Genomic DNA, 14,460 nt, shown 5'->3' with positions numbered 1-14,460 from the left:
CACAGGTTATCATTAGCGAGGAGTAAGTTCAGTCATCTTAACCTCTCCTTTAAGGCTTATAAGAAGGTACCAATTGGGAGAATGACACTTTGTCATCTGAATACTTGTCTAGTAGCGGAGCAGGATGACTTACTTTGCACAAAAAAGGTCGGTGGGTGGGTGGGTGTGCCAAAAAATTACTTTGAAATTTTTGTTTCCCAACATCTGCCAAAATATATTTTAATCAAATTGTAATAGAAATTTCTATCAAAATCATTATCAACATTTTTATTAAAAACCAAGTTTTCAGTACATTAAACATTTTGAGTGATTTTGATAAATTCAGTAAAATATTGGTAAAAAATAACTTGAAATAAGCAGAAAATGGGTCCATTTCAAACCCTGCATCATCTTAATTTCAAAATTTTTAAAGGAATTATTTCCCCATTTTTTCACCAGTTCTGTCTAATGGCAATTTGACTGGACTTAATTTGCAGTTACAAAAAACAGTTGTTAAAACACAGCCATTACCAAGCTAGAGTGTATGTCAACTGGGGTTTATAGTGAAAGGCTATGTGGCACATCTTTAATCCAATCTATATACCTAAAAAGGGTCAATGATGGACACTTTTAGACAGGGCCGCCTAGAGGATTCAGGGGGCCTAGGGTCTTTGGCGGTGGGGGAAGACTCGGCACTTTGGTGGCGGGTTCTGGGGAGGAAGGACCCCCCCGCCACCGAATTGCTGCCGAAGACCCGCCCCGGGACCCACCGCCGAAGTGCCAGAAGGACCCCCCGCCGCGGGTCTTCGGGGCACTTCGGCGGCAGGTCCCAAGGCGGAAGGACCCCGTGCCGCCGAATTGCCAGCAACGACCCGGAGCGGAAGCTCCGGGAGCCCGGGCCCCGCGAGAGTTTTCCAGGGCCCCTGGAGTGAGTGAAGGGCCCCGCTCCAGGGGCCCCGAAAAAATCTTGTGAGGGCCCCTGCGGGGCCCGGGGCCTGTGGCAAATTGCCCCTCTTGCCCGCCCCCCTCTGGGCGGCCCTGCTTTTAGAAGTTTTCACCATAGGTCAACCCCTGCTCCTCCTTCATGTGCATGAAATACCGTGGTTGCAGCAAAACTACTGCAGTTCCATTGCACAGTGAAAAAGGCAGGATTTGGGTAGTCTGAGGGCTCCTCCTCGCATGTAGCCAGAAGATGATGTGAGGGTGACCAATACATGACTACAGTAGGAGATGGTGCCTAGATGCCTTTGAAAATCCCAGCCTAAATGTAATTGACAGTGTGGATTTTCTCCTAGCTTTCTGTTGTGTGCAAATGGTATTTGATTGAGTCCTGAACACTAAGGATGCACTGATTCACCACTCTGAGCACATCTCAAAGGTTCACAATCATCCCTGATGTTCTGTCCAAGATGTAGATTTATTATGAAAGAATGAGGCAACTGATGTAAATGTATTGGTGAAGAACTTCAGCTTTTTTTGTTTTGGTTTGGTTTTGGTTTTTTTTGGGGGGGGGCGGGATCTGACTGCAATTAAAATGAGAGAATGCATGATGGCCATTGTCTTGGCCAATGTACCAGAGATTGATCTGAGAACATAAGTTTGAAGAGTTTGAGCTAAAAAGCTAAGCTATGTAGCTGGGGTCTGCAATTGACTCTCATCCTTTGTGGATAGGGAACAGAGAGGTACATGTAACTCAGATCTGACGTGGTTTATGAACATTATTTTTCACTGTAGAATGTTAACAAATCTGCATTGATTATATTTATATAATCACGATATGTAATATAATAACTATTATAAATGAACTACATTATTCCATTATAACAAATAATTCAGTTGCATACAGCAGAGGACAAAATGTTGATGTTTAAAAGCTTTGCTATATGAAATAAAAATAGGTATCAGACTTGTGATTCTAGAACTATTTTAAAAGATGAAAAAATCATGACAAGTCATAATCTAGCACATAGAGTTACCATAGTATTTAATTGGGACTGTCAGAAAATGTATGGGACCAAATTCCATTTTGTTTATACTAGTGTAAATCGAGTGTGACTGAGTTGACTAAGATTGTGTTACTCTGGTGTAACGTACTTCTCCATACTGTTTATGAATTAGCATGAATGTGTCATCCTCCCTTCATCTGAGTGTAAGAGAGGGTCTGAGATTCCAGGCCATACTAAGTCTCCTTTCAGAGCCTTCTGACTGGTAATTTTAATAGTTTGTGTTTCTCTGACATCAACTGCAGCTCAGCTAAGGCAAAGTAAATGTCATAAAATGTTTTCTTCTTCAGCAGCCATTGGCAAATAATTGGCATCTGTTTTCTGTTGTCTATCTGAAACCGACGTTTCCATTTCTCATCTAATTCCTTGTTGATTCAGGGCCCTTGTGGGATTGAAAAACTTTTTAAAGGGAAAATATTGAGAACATTGTCTCATGGGAAATGTGAAAAGATTCTAAGCAACTTCCATCCAATTATTGTCCGGACTAGTTGGGATCTCTGAAAACAATTCAAAACAACACTCAGGATATCCTTTCTTTTCTTTAAAAGGTGGTTGGCATAAAAACAGGAATCAGTCAACTTCATTTGAATGATTCAGTTTTCATTCATCATCAAAAGCTGGGTGACCCCAGCAAAATATTTACCAGAATAAAACATAAGATTTGTGTGTGCAGTGGGTGTACTTTTCCATGGGATCCAATTAAACATTAAATTAAAGCTTATTTAATTATGATTTGTGTTTTGTTTATGATGGGGAAAAAAGTCTCCTTGTTACTAATGTTTAAAAGCAGATAAAATGCCTCTCTGACTTCAGGAATTCTTTTGGCTGAGCATGAGGCCATTAATAGTCATTAACACTCTTTCAAATGTATTGCCAGAGTGGTAATAAAATCAACACCTTCTAATTTTTATACTGAAACTGCGCCAAAGTGCATTTGGTCTTGTCACTACACAGAAATGTGCGTGATACTTAAGATATCAACATAAACACTGAATAAAAACATAATTTCTTTATTAAGCAGAGACACATTGCAATGTCATCATAAACCAATATTATTCAAGTGTATCAGCAAAAGGCATGATAAGGAATATGAGATGGGCAACAGGTTGGCAAAAAAGGTGCAATCAGCTTTTATTTCCATGCTTGAACGTTTTCATGAGATTGTTAAACATCAGCTGCAAAATCATACCCAGAAAACTAATTCTAATGTTTGTATTTTCTATTTGCCACTCAGATGCAAGTCACAATTGGACAACACCTTGCCTAATCAACACAACAACTGATCCATTTTCACTATTTTATTTCAGAACAGACATTGGAATCTTTTTACAGCAAATTTGGTTAGAATAAAACTCAGTTTGAAGGGCTGTAGTTCCAAATTCCATCAAAGCCTTGAAATGCAATTCTAGATGCACTGAACCTCTCTGGTCCTCTGTTAATCAGGCACTAAATATCTAAAGGGATGAAAATAGGATATCAAGACTTTTGTTTCTGGGGCTCAGATCTTCCATCCTGCTCTTTGGGAACTGAAAGATCTACTCATCTGGAGTTCATTACAAGATCAGAGACTGGCTCATTGGTTTGGATTTGGCTGACAACATCAGTTTTGGCTGTTTAGTGACTTGCATGTAATGCTGGTCATCTCAGTCTTGTTCTTAGTAGACAGAAGTCGCCATCATTCTAACGATCATACTTTATTATACTATTGTTGGCAGTCTTAATAATGAGGCCAAGGATTGATTTGGACAATGAACATGAATGAACAGAGATTTTCCCATCTGGATCGAGGTTCAGAGGCCTTGACCTTTACTGGAGAAGCCCGCCCTGTTGTAGCTCATGGCTCTACCTATTCTGTGGATATATGGAAATAGCCCCATCTACAGTGCTGTAGATTAATACTAGTATTATTGGTATTATTATAGTCCTCATTGAAGGAATTCCTCCATCCTTCCAGGCTTCATATTTTGCACTGATATTTACTGATCAAGGAGGGATGGATGGGACTCCATTGCAGCCTTGAAGTTCAGTTTGTCTAAGCACCCAAAATTCTGAGGTTTCTTTTCTCTCTCTGCACTTTTTTGCCTCCCATCCTTCACCCCAACTACTCCCAGTCTTACAAATTCTACTCACTTCATTCAGCTCCTTCAATAATTCCTTCTTCTCAACCAGCCCACTGCCTCAACAAGTCATTCAGATTTCTCAGCCTCAGAAAAATCCCTGTTAGATATACCCTATAATGCATTTTGTTATTCTAAGCCAGGAACTCCAAGACTATAAAGGTTTGAGCTGGTTCCATATATTAACAAAAAGATATTCCTATCTCTTATTTGCTTCCCTATTTTCTTTATTCTTCTAGCTTATCTTTGAGAGTTTCAAGAAAAAGAGTCTTATGGAGGGAGACCAGGAGCCACAAATAAGAGCTAGGTGGTATTATAACTACTTCCACTCTTTGTTGACTTTCTCAAATTAGGTAATTTCCAAATGCAGAGAAAATGTTCTATTCCCTTGTGAGTCTAGTGGCCTGAAAACTGTTTTGCTACATACTTGGAAACTCTTGTCTATCTTAATTTTGCCTTTCAGTTGCTAGCTGTCTTTCTGAGCTATCTTATCACAGCATGAATGCATCCCATTATCATTCTGTCTGACACTCACAGAAATAGCTATAGCCAAGCCTCAGGGAAATTTTTCCTGTAGCATGGCCATTTTATTCTATAAACACACTGGTTAGTTGCAGATTCAGTTGCCTATCTTTCTGAAAGGTGTGAAATCACACTGAACAGTTACTACCTTGTGACCCAATGGCCAATTAACTACAATATGTTTAAGATGTGCACCAGCTTGCCTTATTTTCTGTTAAAGCTGAGTCCATGAAAAGGAAGCATCATGTAGTTTAGGCAGTTGGGATTGCCGCAGACTACAGTAACAGAACTCTCTTTTAATGGATTCTGAGGTTGCTATCACCTTCAGTGTATACTGAACCCTTAAGCACATAAGTAGTCTCACTGAAGCCACTTGAAAAATATTGAAGTTTAGTCAGGAATTCTCCTCTGGGAAAATTTTGATTTTGTCAAGTTAAATATTTTTGTTAGGAAAATCAAAATGAAATATTTTATGTTGGCTTGACCCAAATCAGAATATTTCATTTTTGAACTAGTCCAAAATGTTTTATATCGAATCAGTTCAATAAAACATTTCATTGCATTTCCCTATTGTGGTACATTGCCTTGTGGGAGCTGTAGTTCCAGCCCCAATTCTCTTTTATGAACCAGGCTTCCTGGAGAATTACATCTCCCATAAGGCAATGTGCTCATGTCCCTCCTATTGAGCTGTGTGGTGTATACAGGAAGTCGCACATCTCTGGGTGGATTATGGGAGATGTAGTCTGGTCAGGGAGCCTGGTCCAAAGGGAAGAATGGGCTCATCAGGCTCCCAAATTACAGCTCTCATGAGGCTTATAAATCAGTTATGGGGAAAATGTGATTTAGTGCTTCGGAACAAAGCATTTTAGGTCATTTCAATAAACCAAAATGAAACATTTCAATGTTGGGAAATCAATTTTTCTTTCAAAAATATTGATATTTTGATATTTCTGAATCAAAACTTTTTAGAATTTCTGTTCCACTGAAAATTTTGAAATTTCAAACAAATATTGAAATGTCAGAATTTCTCAGGGATAGAAATTCTAAAATTCTCTCAGCACTAATTGAAATTAGTGGGACTAGATCCCACTGGTCCAATGTTTTCAAATCAAGTTTCAATGAAAGTCTGCCACCCTACTGGGCAGGATTTCTGTCTCCCTGATTTGGAATGAAAATAATTTTGGAAATTCAAAATTTCTTGTGGGATAGAAATTCTGCTTCCTGAATAGCTGTAAATGGGCCTACTCACATCCTTAAAGTTAAGTATGTGCTTAAGTCTTTTGCTCAATTTGAAGCTCAAATCACATTTTGTATTGAAAAGGAACCAAACTGAAAGTTGTTTGACTTGAGTATATGCCCTAAACTGAAAACAAATCCAAACTCCAAGGTTCAGAGAGTCTTTTCCTTTTTCCATTTCATTTTAATTTCATTCAATGCAACCATCACAGTTGGACTAGTTTTAACTCTGCATGTGGAAATTTTAGAGGAGTGTCTGTTTCAAAAACTGAATTGTTTAACACACCTCAGTAAAAGTATTTTTATGGGCAGCATAGAAATGTGACAGTAGTTATTTAATCTACCATTTCCCCAGATTACAATCGATTACAAACAAAAGTAATTTTGTTAAGGTAAAATGTTACTTGTTGGCAAATGACAGGAGATTTTCATCTATATTTGTTTACACCAGGACTGAGAGCAGAAGTACCAAAATGCTATGAGTGTGGCTATTTGTGACCTGAGTTAAGCCTGGCATTATGTGGAAAATCTTATAAGAGAGGTTTCTATCTCCTTCTCAGACCACAGATGTTCAGGTGAACTTGGGCATGCTTTAGCCAATTGTTTGGATGATCATCAAAATTAAAATGAACCTTACAACTTGTTGACGTTTACCCATCACTGATCTGAATCTGGTTGCTTGATATATGCAGGAAGCTTCTCTATTACCATGTGAAATGAATGAATGAATATGCAACTTCAAGAGAAGATGAAATATGCTATGTGCCGAGCTGATGTCCTTTTCTTGCAGATCAGAGTTCCAATATGGCCGTTCTGTTCAAATGGAAGCACTAAATACACAGCTCATTTATCAAGCCTAAAGAGTTTAACTCTGACCTGAACACTTGCTGCTGCTTGTTACTTTAATTGAAGCTACACAAGGTAACTGACCCTTATTCTGTGATCTAGGTATCTGTCTGATAATGATCTCATTTTGTCCCAAGGTTTAACAAGTGTTTACCTTTTAACCAGTGCTCTGATTACATGATTGTTTCTCTCTCCCTTTTCCCTGACTCTCTTCTTTTATTATGTGATATAGCTTCTTAAGTCCCTGACATTTCAAGTGAGGGTCACTGTATTTATGCAGTGCCAATAACTCGGGAATGTAGTCTTATGTGTTGAGTGTGCTCTTCACCATTGTTTTGCAAATTAGTCAACATGAAACCAAATAGTGATAATGTGTTGTTATGATTAAGGTTAATAAGCTACTGATTATCTCCATAGAATAAAACTGCAGACACATTATTTAAATGGATTGCTTTGTTGAACTAATTGATAAAGGATCCAAACTTATCTCTGTGGTGTTAAAGACGATGGTGGGCGTGGTGGGAAATATTAAAGAACAAAACCAATGGGGGTTGTGTATTTGTAGTATCTGTAAGTCATAGCCCCATGCTGTGGGCAGGGCAGCCCCCCTAGGTTTTTTGTCACCCAAGGCAGAAAAAGGTTTTGATGCCCTACCCCAGCTCCTGAATGGTTCAGCCAAAAAAAACCCCAAAGATTTTGTGCCCCCAGAAGTTTGCATCCTGGGCAACCATCCTGATCCCCTACAACAAAGATCAGCCATGGTGAGGGCAGTGTGCCATGCCATACATAGCTCCAGAGCATTCTATCTAGCAGCACGTGGCATTGAGGCTACTGGGCTACCCTTGAAAATGGTAATGTCGACTCCCCTCTGCAAAATCCAGTCTTAGAGCAAGAGACATATCAGATAGCTAATCCATGGGCGGCGGGTATAATAGCCCTGGGGAGGTTAAGCCTCCCCTGGTGCAGCCGCTGCTGGACACCTGGGCCATGGTGGCCCTGTCTGTGCTCCACCTCTTCCTCTCCCTGCTTCGCCCCTTCCCCAATGCCCCCACCACATGATACTACCTGGTGAGTCCCTCCTCTCCTCCACTCCACCCTCCGGAGGTCCCCAGTGTCCCTTATTTCCTCCACATCCTTTCCCCGCAAGACCCCCCACCACCACCACATCCCTCCTCACCCCTTTCCCCCATGAGATACCTCCACTTGCTGCATCTCTCTCTCCTCCATCCTCCTGCCCCATGAGACCCCTTCTCCATCTGCCACTCATCATGCCCCTCCTTGCTGCATCCCGTCCGCAAGGGTGGGTGGGTGAACAAGGGATGTGGTGAACGGCAGGCCGGGGGGAGAGGTTCATGGGGGGAGGGGAGGGGTGCGAGAGAGGAGGGATGTGGCTAGTGGCAGGGGTCTCACGGAGGAGGGGGTAAGAGAGGAGGGCTGAAGCGAGTGGCGGCAGGAGCCGCAGCAGGGGAGGGAATGGTGTTACTGGAAAATTTAACCCCAACTGTCTTTTCAATTTAAAACCCTTTTATTCTCAATTTATCTAGTCCGATATTAAAGGTTGGGACCTGCCCTACAGATTTTCCAGAGAAAAACTGCTAACCAAGGCCAGCTAACTTTCCCCTTGAAGGACACAGATACAGCCCTCTGACCAAGAATAGGCAGCCCGCAGTACATTAATCTAAAACAAACATCATATTTATTTAGCAGTAAAATGTTACAATAAAAGAGGAGAGAGAGAGGTAAAAATAAAAATAATAAAACAGTAATAGTTACAGATTCAGTGTAAAGGAAGCAGCGTGAGAAATAAAGACAGTACTACAATTACAATTTATAACAATATAATCATTCACTTAATGCTCTATTCCGGGGTCAGCAACCCTTCAGAAGTGGTGTGCCGAGTCTTCATTTATTCACTCTACTGTAAGGTTTCGCGTGCCAGTAATACATTTTAATGTTTTTTAGAAGGTCTCTCTCTGTCTATATTATATAACTAAACTATTGTCGTATGTAAAATAAACAAGGTTTTCAAAATGTTTAAGAAGCTTCATTTAAAATTAAATTAAAATGCTGATCTTACGCCGCCGGCCCGCTCAGTCCGCTGCCGGCCTGGGGTTCCGTTCACCTAGGCCGGCAGCAGGCTGAGTGGGACCGGCAGCCGGGACCCCGGCTGGCAAGGGGCCAGCAGCCGGAACTCGGGGCCGGCGGCGGGCTGAGTGGGTCCAGTGGCCGGGACCCCAGACCAGCAGTGGGCTGAGCGGCTCAGCCCATTGCCGCTCAGCCCGCTGCCGGTCTGGGGTCCCGGCCCTGCCCACATACAGTGGGTACCTACCTTCTCCCTGGTTCTGGTCCATTCTCTTCCCCTCTCTCTCTGCACTGAGCTGAGGGTGGGAGTGCACTGAGCACAGGACTGGGGGTGAAGGAGCAGGCTGGGGGTTGGGGTGTAGGGTCTGGCCAGGAGCTAAAATGAAGGAGGGGGCTCAGGCTTGGGGCAGGAGGTTTGGGTGTGGAGCGCTTACCTGGGCAGCTCCCACTTGGTGCAAGGGGTGCAGGTGGGAATGTGGGGGGGAGGGGCAGTGCAAGAGCTCCCATTTGGTGCTCAAGGTGGGGGTGGGGATGTGGGGGGTGCAAGTGTCAGGGCATGGGGTGTGTGGGGGCTGGGTATGTGTGGGGGTGCAGGATTCAGGGCAGAGGTTGTCAGGGGTGCAGGGGTCAGGCAGGGGACTGTGTGTGTGTGTGAGGGGGTGCAGGGGTCAGGGCAGAGGGCTGGGTGTGTGTGAGGGGGATGCAGGGGTCAGGGCAGAGGGCTGGGTGTGTGTGAGGGGGATGCAGGGGTCAGGGCAGAGGGCTGGGTGTGTGTGAGGGGGATGCAGGGGTCAGGGCAGAGGGCTGGGGGTGTGTGAGGGGGATGCTGGGGTCAGGGCAGAGGGCTGGGGGTGTGTGAGGGGGATGCAGGGGTCAGGGCAGAGGGCTGGGGGTGTGTGAGGGGGATTCAGGGGACAGGGCAGAGGGCTGGGGGTGTGTGAGGGGGATGCAGGGGTCAGGGCAGAGGGCTGGGGGTGTGTGAGGGGGATGCAGGGGTCAGGGCAGAGGGCTGGGGGTGTGTGAGGGGGATGCAGGGGTCAGGGCAGAGGGCTGGGGGTGTGTGAGGGGGATGCAGGGGTCAGGGCAGAGGGCTGGGGGTGTGTGAGGGGGTGCAGGGATCAGGGCAGGGACTTAGGGGGTGTGGGGATCAGGGCAGAGGGCTGGCGGTGTGTGAGGGGGATGCAGGGGTCAGGGCAGAGGGCTGGGGGTGTGTGAGGGGGATGCAGGGGTCAGGGCAGAGGGCTGGGGGTGTGTGAGGGGGTGCAGGGATCAGGGCAGGGACTTAGGGGGTGTGGGGATCAGGGCAGGGGACTGGGTGTGTGTGAGGGGGTGCAGGGATCAGAGCAGGGACTTAGGGGGTGTGGGGATCAGGGTAGGGGACTGGGTGTGTGTGAGGGGGTGCAGGGATCAGGGCAGGGGCTTGGGGGTGTGGGGGGTAGGGTGGGGAGTGGGGTAGGAGTTGGGCTTCCTGGGCTCCAGGAAAGTGTTGGTGTCTGATGCTCGGGGGAGGAGTGCTGGGAGCGAGGACTCTGGATTCCTAGGTTTCCAGCTGGGCTCTAGTTGTTTGAGGGGGTGGGGGGCAGACAGAGACTAGGGCTCCGGACTCCTGGGTTCTGCCCTCAGTGCCTGAGGGGAGTGGGGTCCAGTGACCTGGAGTGGGGAAAGAGGCGTGACCCAGGTGTTCCCAGGGTCCAGCAGGAGGCGAGATGCAGCCCCAGGCTCCGTTTCGGGTTTGGGCTGTGGGACGCAGCCTGCCCCAGTACAGAGCCAAACTCATCCCGGCACCGGGGCTCCAACCCTGGGGCAGCCTGCCTGAGTCCAGGGAGCAGGGCTGGCTGTGCTCAGGGCGGGCGGATGCGCGGCGCAGTTGGGACCCAGGACCCTTCCCCACTTACAGGCCTTGAAGGTGCTGCAACTCCTGTGGGGCCGAGTCCCTCTTCCTGCCCCCGCCGGCGAGGCTAATCACACCCCATGGACACCAGGTAGCGCTATGGACACGCTAACCCGGAAATACAACCTCCAGCTGGAAGTGACGGAGGTCAGGAAAGCATGTGCAAATGCCAGCAGGGAGGGGTGGAGAAGAGCAAGCCGGGCCAGGCAGGATTTTTAATGGCACACTGCTGGCTGCTGGGGTCCCGGCCGCCAGTCCCGCTCAGCCCGCTGCTAGCCCGGGACCTCAGCAGCGTGCCATTAAAAATCGGCTCATGTGCCATCTTTGGCATGCATGCCGTAGGTTGCCGACCCCTGCTGTATACCTTATACCAATATCTATTACAAATTAAACACATATAACAATATATCAATTAACATTCAGTATTAAATACTTAATACTAACATCCAGTAAGTGTTGGCGTTACTTACGATCATTGAATGGATAGGGAGATCTCACTCAAACCACAGGCATTCAGCTTTATTTACACTTGAAACCTAGACACTCTAGGACAGGGGTGGGTGGCCAACCTGAGCCTGAGAAGGAGCCATCCACAGTATGCCCCTGCATGCCTGCTGAGTGACAAGGTGTATCAGCCATCTCTTAATGGGTCAGTTGTATAGCTGATGGTCCTTAATGGGCCATCAAGCAGGCTAGGCAGTGCTGATGCCAAATTGTCTGGGGTGTCACCCAGAAGCAGAGTACAAGTTTGAAATACAGACAGTATAGAGGCAAAACTTATAACTTTTACTACATGCATACAGACAGCATAATCATAACCAGCAAATCATAACTTTTTCATAGCCACCTCACTTGACCCCCTTTGTACAAAATTTGGTGCAACTATAGGACCTTGGTTGCAACTGTTGGAGAAAAACAGAGTTTTTACTTTTAGGTTGGGTGCAGCAAGTTAGATACTTTATTTTTAGCTGTTGCGTTGAGGGAGAGAGCTAAACAGTTTTTTTTTAGGTAAACAATTACAGCAAGCATTTATACCTTTTGTTACATACAATAATGAGCAACAACTGCATTTTGTTTATACATAGGTCATTGTGATATTTTATTTTTTTTACTTCTATTTAGACTATAGTTTACATTTCATACTTATTTAAGACAAGGTCGCAATACTTTTTACACAGTTTTTTTCCATTTGCCTTACACAATTCTGCTTTTACAAATTTTGCGTTATTAGGGTTACAGCTAGCCTGAGTTTTGCTTACAGAGGGGACTGTTTGCACTGTAATTTTTTAAAAATTCCTGTTAGTTTTTGCTTTACCTTCACACACACACCCTTTTTGTGCTTTTAGCACAACTAACATTTTTAAACTTTTATTTGCATTAAGCCTTGGATTTTAGATTTTACATTAAATGCTTTAACTTTAGGGGTTTTGATTGGATGCAATGACAATGCATGATTAGCATGGACATAAAAGGTATTATTATTATGTTTTTTACAACAACAATAACATAATTTTAAACTAAACAATAAAAAGCAGTAACATTTTTACAATAATAACGTGATGGGGTTGTTGTACAGTTTTAGTTACAAAGCATAATACATTATACTTGGTACATAAAGTAGACACTTTATAAGCTGTATGAAAGGAATACTTTTTATTTTGAAGCATATGAATTTCCCTTGTAATTTAGAGATTTTTTGAACCTTTGGTAACAGTGAAAGCAAATTTTGAAATTGATTAGGTACTAAACTCGTTTAATTAAAGGGTATTTGAAACCTAAGGGCAACATCTAAAATTTTATTCACAGGCCAGTAAATAATATGACTGCCTGCAGCAGTAGTGGGATTAAAATGTTTATTTTGCAACATGGTGGCTTTAACATACACACAAATATTATTAGTTTGGAAAAGTGCATACAGACAGCATAATCATAACCAGCAAAAAATAACTTTTTCATTGCCACCTTACTTGACCTCCTTTGTACAAAATTTAGTGCAACTATAGGACCTTGGTTGCAACAATGAACTATACGGTCACAGTTAATGAGAATAACGTCACCTTTGGGTTCTCAATCTAGGTGGTCATGAGTAGGTTTCAGTGGGTCATGACCACTCTTCTTCTTCTCATGGCTAGATGGGAGTGGGGTTCTGAAACTTTTTGTTGCCTTGTAATGAGTGTCACACAGTATGGAAGTGGTGAGTTACACATAGTTTCTTTGCTCTAATGTCTCTTACCTGTGTATTAATTTTAGAATCATAGAACATCAGGGTTGTAAGGGACCTCAGGAGGTCATCTATTCCAACCCCCTGCTCAAGCCAGGACCAATCCCCAACTAAATCTTCCCAGCCAGGGCTTTGTCAAGCCTGATCTTAAAAACCTTTAATGAAGGAGATTCCACCACCTCCCTAGGTAACCCATTCCAGTGCTTCACCACCCTCCTAGTGAAAACGTTTTTCATAATATCCAACCTAAACCTCCCACCACTGATCCTTGTTCTGTCATCTGGTACCACTGAGAACAGTCTAGATCCATCCTCTTTGGAACCCCCTTTCAGGTAGCTGAAAGCAGCTCCAAATGCCCCCTCATTCTTCTCTTCTGGAGACTAAAGAAGCCCAGTTCCCTCAGCCTCTCCTCATAAGTCATGTGTTCCAGCCCCCTAATCATTTTTGTTGCCCTCCGCTGGACTCTTTCCAATTTTTCCACGCTCTTCTCATAGTGTGGGGCCCAAAACTGGACCCAGTACTCCATATGAGGTCTCAACAATGCCAAATAGAGGGGAATTATCATATCCCTCAATCTGCTGGCAATGCTTCTACTAATACAGCCCAAAATGCCCTTAGCCTTTTTGGCAATGAGGGCATACTGTTCACTCATATCCAGCTTCTCGTCCACTGTAACCCGTAGGTCCTTTTCTGCAGAACTGCTGCCTAGCCATTCGGTCCCTAGTCTGTAGCAGTGCATGGGATTCTTCCATTCTAAGTGCACTTGTCCTTGTTGAACCTCATCAGATTTCTTTTGGCCCAATCCTCTAATTTGTCTAGGTCCCTCTGTATCCTATCGCTACCCTCCAGCATATCTACCATTCCTCCCAGTTTAGTGTCATCTGCAAACTTGCTGAGGGTGCAGTCCATGCCATCCAGATCATTAATGAAGATATTGAACAGAACCAGCCCCAGGACTGACCCTTGGGGCACTCCTCTTGATACCAACTGCCAACTAGACATGGAGCCATTGATCACTACTCGTTGAGCCTGATGATCTAGCTAGCTTTCTATCCACCTTATAGTCCATCCATCCAGCCCCTACTTCTTTAACTTGCTGGCAAGAATACTGTGGGAGACCGTATCAAAAGCTTTGCTGAAGTCAAGAAATAACAAGTCCACTGCTTTCCCCTCATCCACAGAGCCAGATATCTCACCATAGAAGGCAATTAGGTTAGTCAGGCATGACTTGCCCTTGGTGAATCCATGCTGACTGTTCCTGATCACTTTCCTTTCCTCTAAGTACTTCAAAATTGATTGCTTGAGGAACTGCTCCATGGTTTTTCCAGGGACTGGCCTATAGTTTTCCAGGCTGACTGGCCTATAGTTCCCTGGATCCTCCTCCTTCTGTTTTTTAAAGATGGGCACTACATTATCCTTTTTCCAGTCATCTGGGACCTGCCCCGGTTTTGGAACTCACCATGAGTTTTCAAAGATAATGGCCAATGGCTCTGCAATCATATCTACCAATTCCTTTAGCACCCTTGGATGCAGTGCATCTGGCCCCTTGGACTTGTGCTCGTC

At 44.4% G+C, this 14,460-nt stretch overlaps 1 long non-coding RNA gene across 1 annotated transcript in view; it reads left to right on the top strand.

Annotated features, from left to right (window-relative positions):
• Window positions 1-14,460, top strand: part of LOC123365038 — a 205,904-nt gene that overhangs the window by 108,555 nt on the left and 82,889 nt on the right. The window contains exon 2 of the long non-coding RNA XR_006577402.1: window positions 6,648-6,778. This is a non-coding gene — a long non-coding RNA (uncharacterized LOC123365038). The remainder of the gene's footprint in view (window positions 1-6,647; window positions 6,779-14,460) is intronic.

Source organism: Mauremys mutica, chromosome 2 (genome assembly GCF_020497125.1).
Source record: "Mauremys mutica isolate MM-2020 ecotype Southern chromosome 2, ASM2049712v1, whole genome shotgun sequence".
Classification (NCBI taxonomy): Eukaryota; Metazoa; Chordata; order Testudines; family Geoemydidae; genus Mauremys; species Mauremys mutica.
Note: the sequence above shows the minus strand (reverse complement) of the source record. Positions and strands in the feature narration are given on the sequence as shown.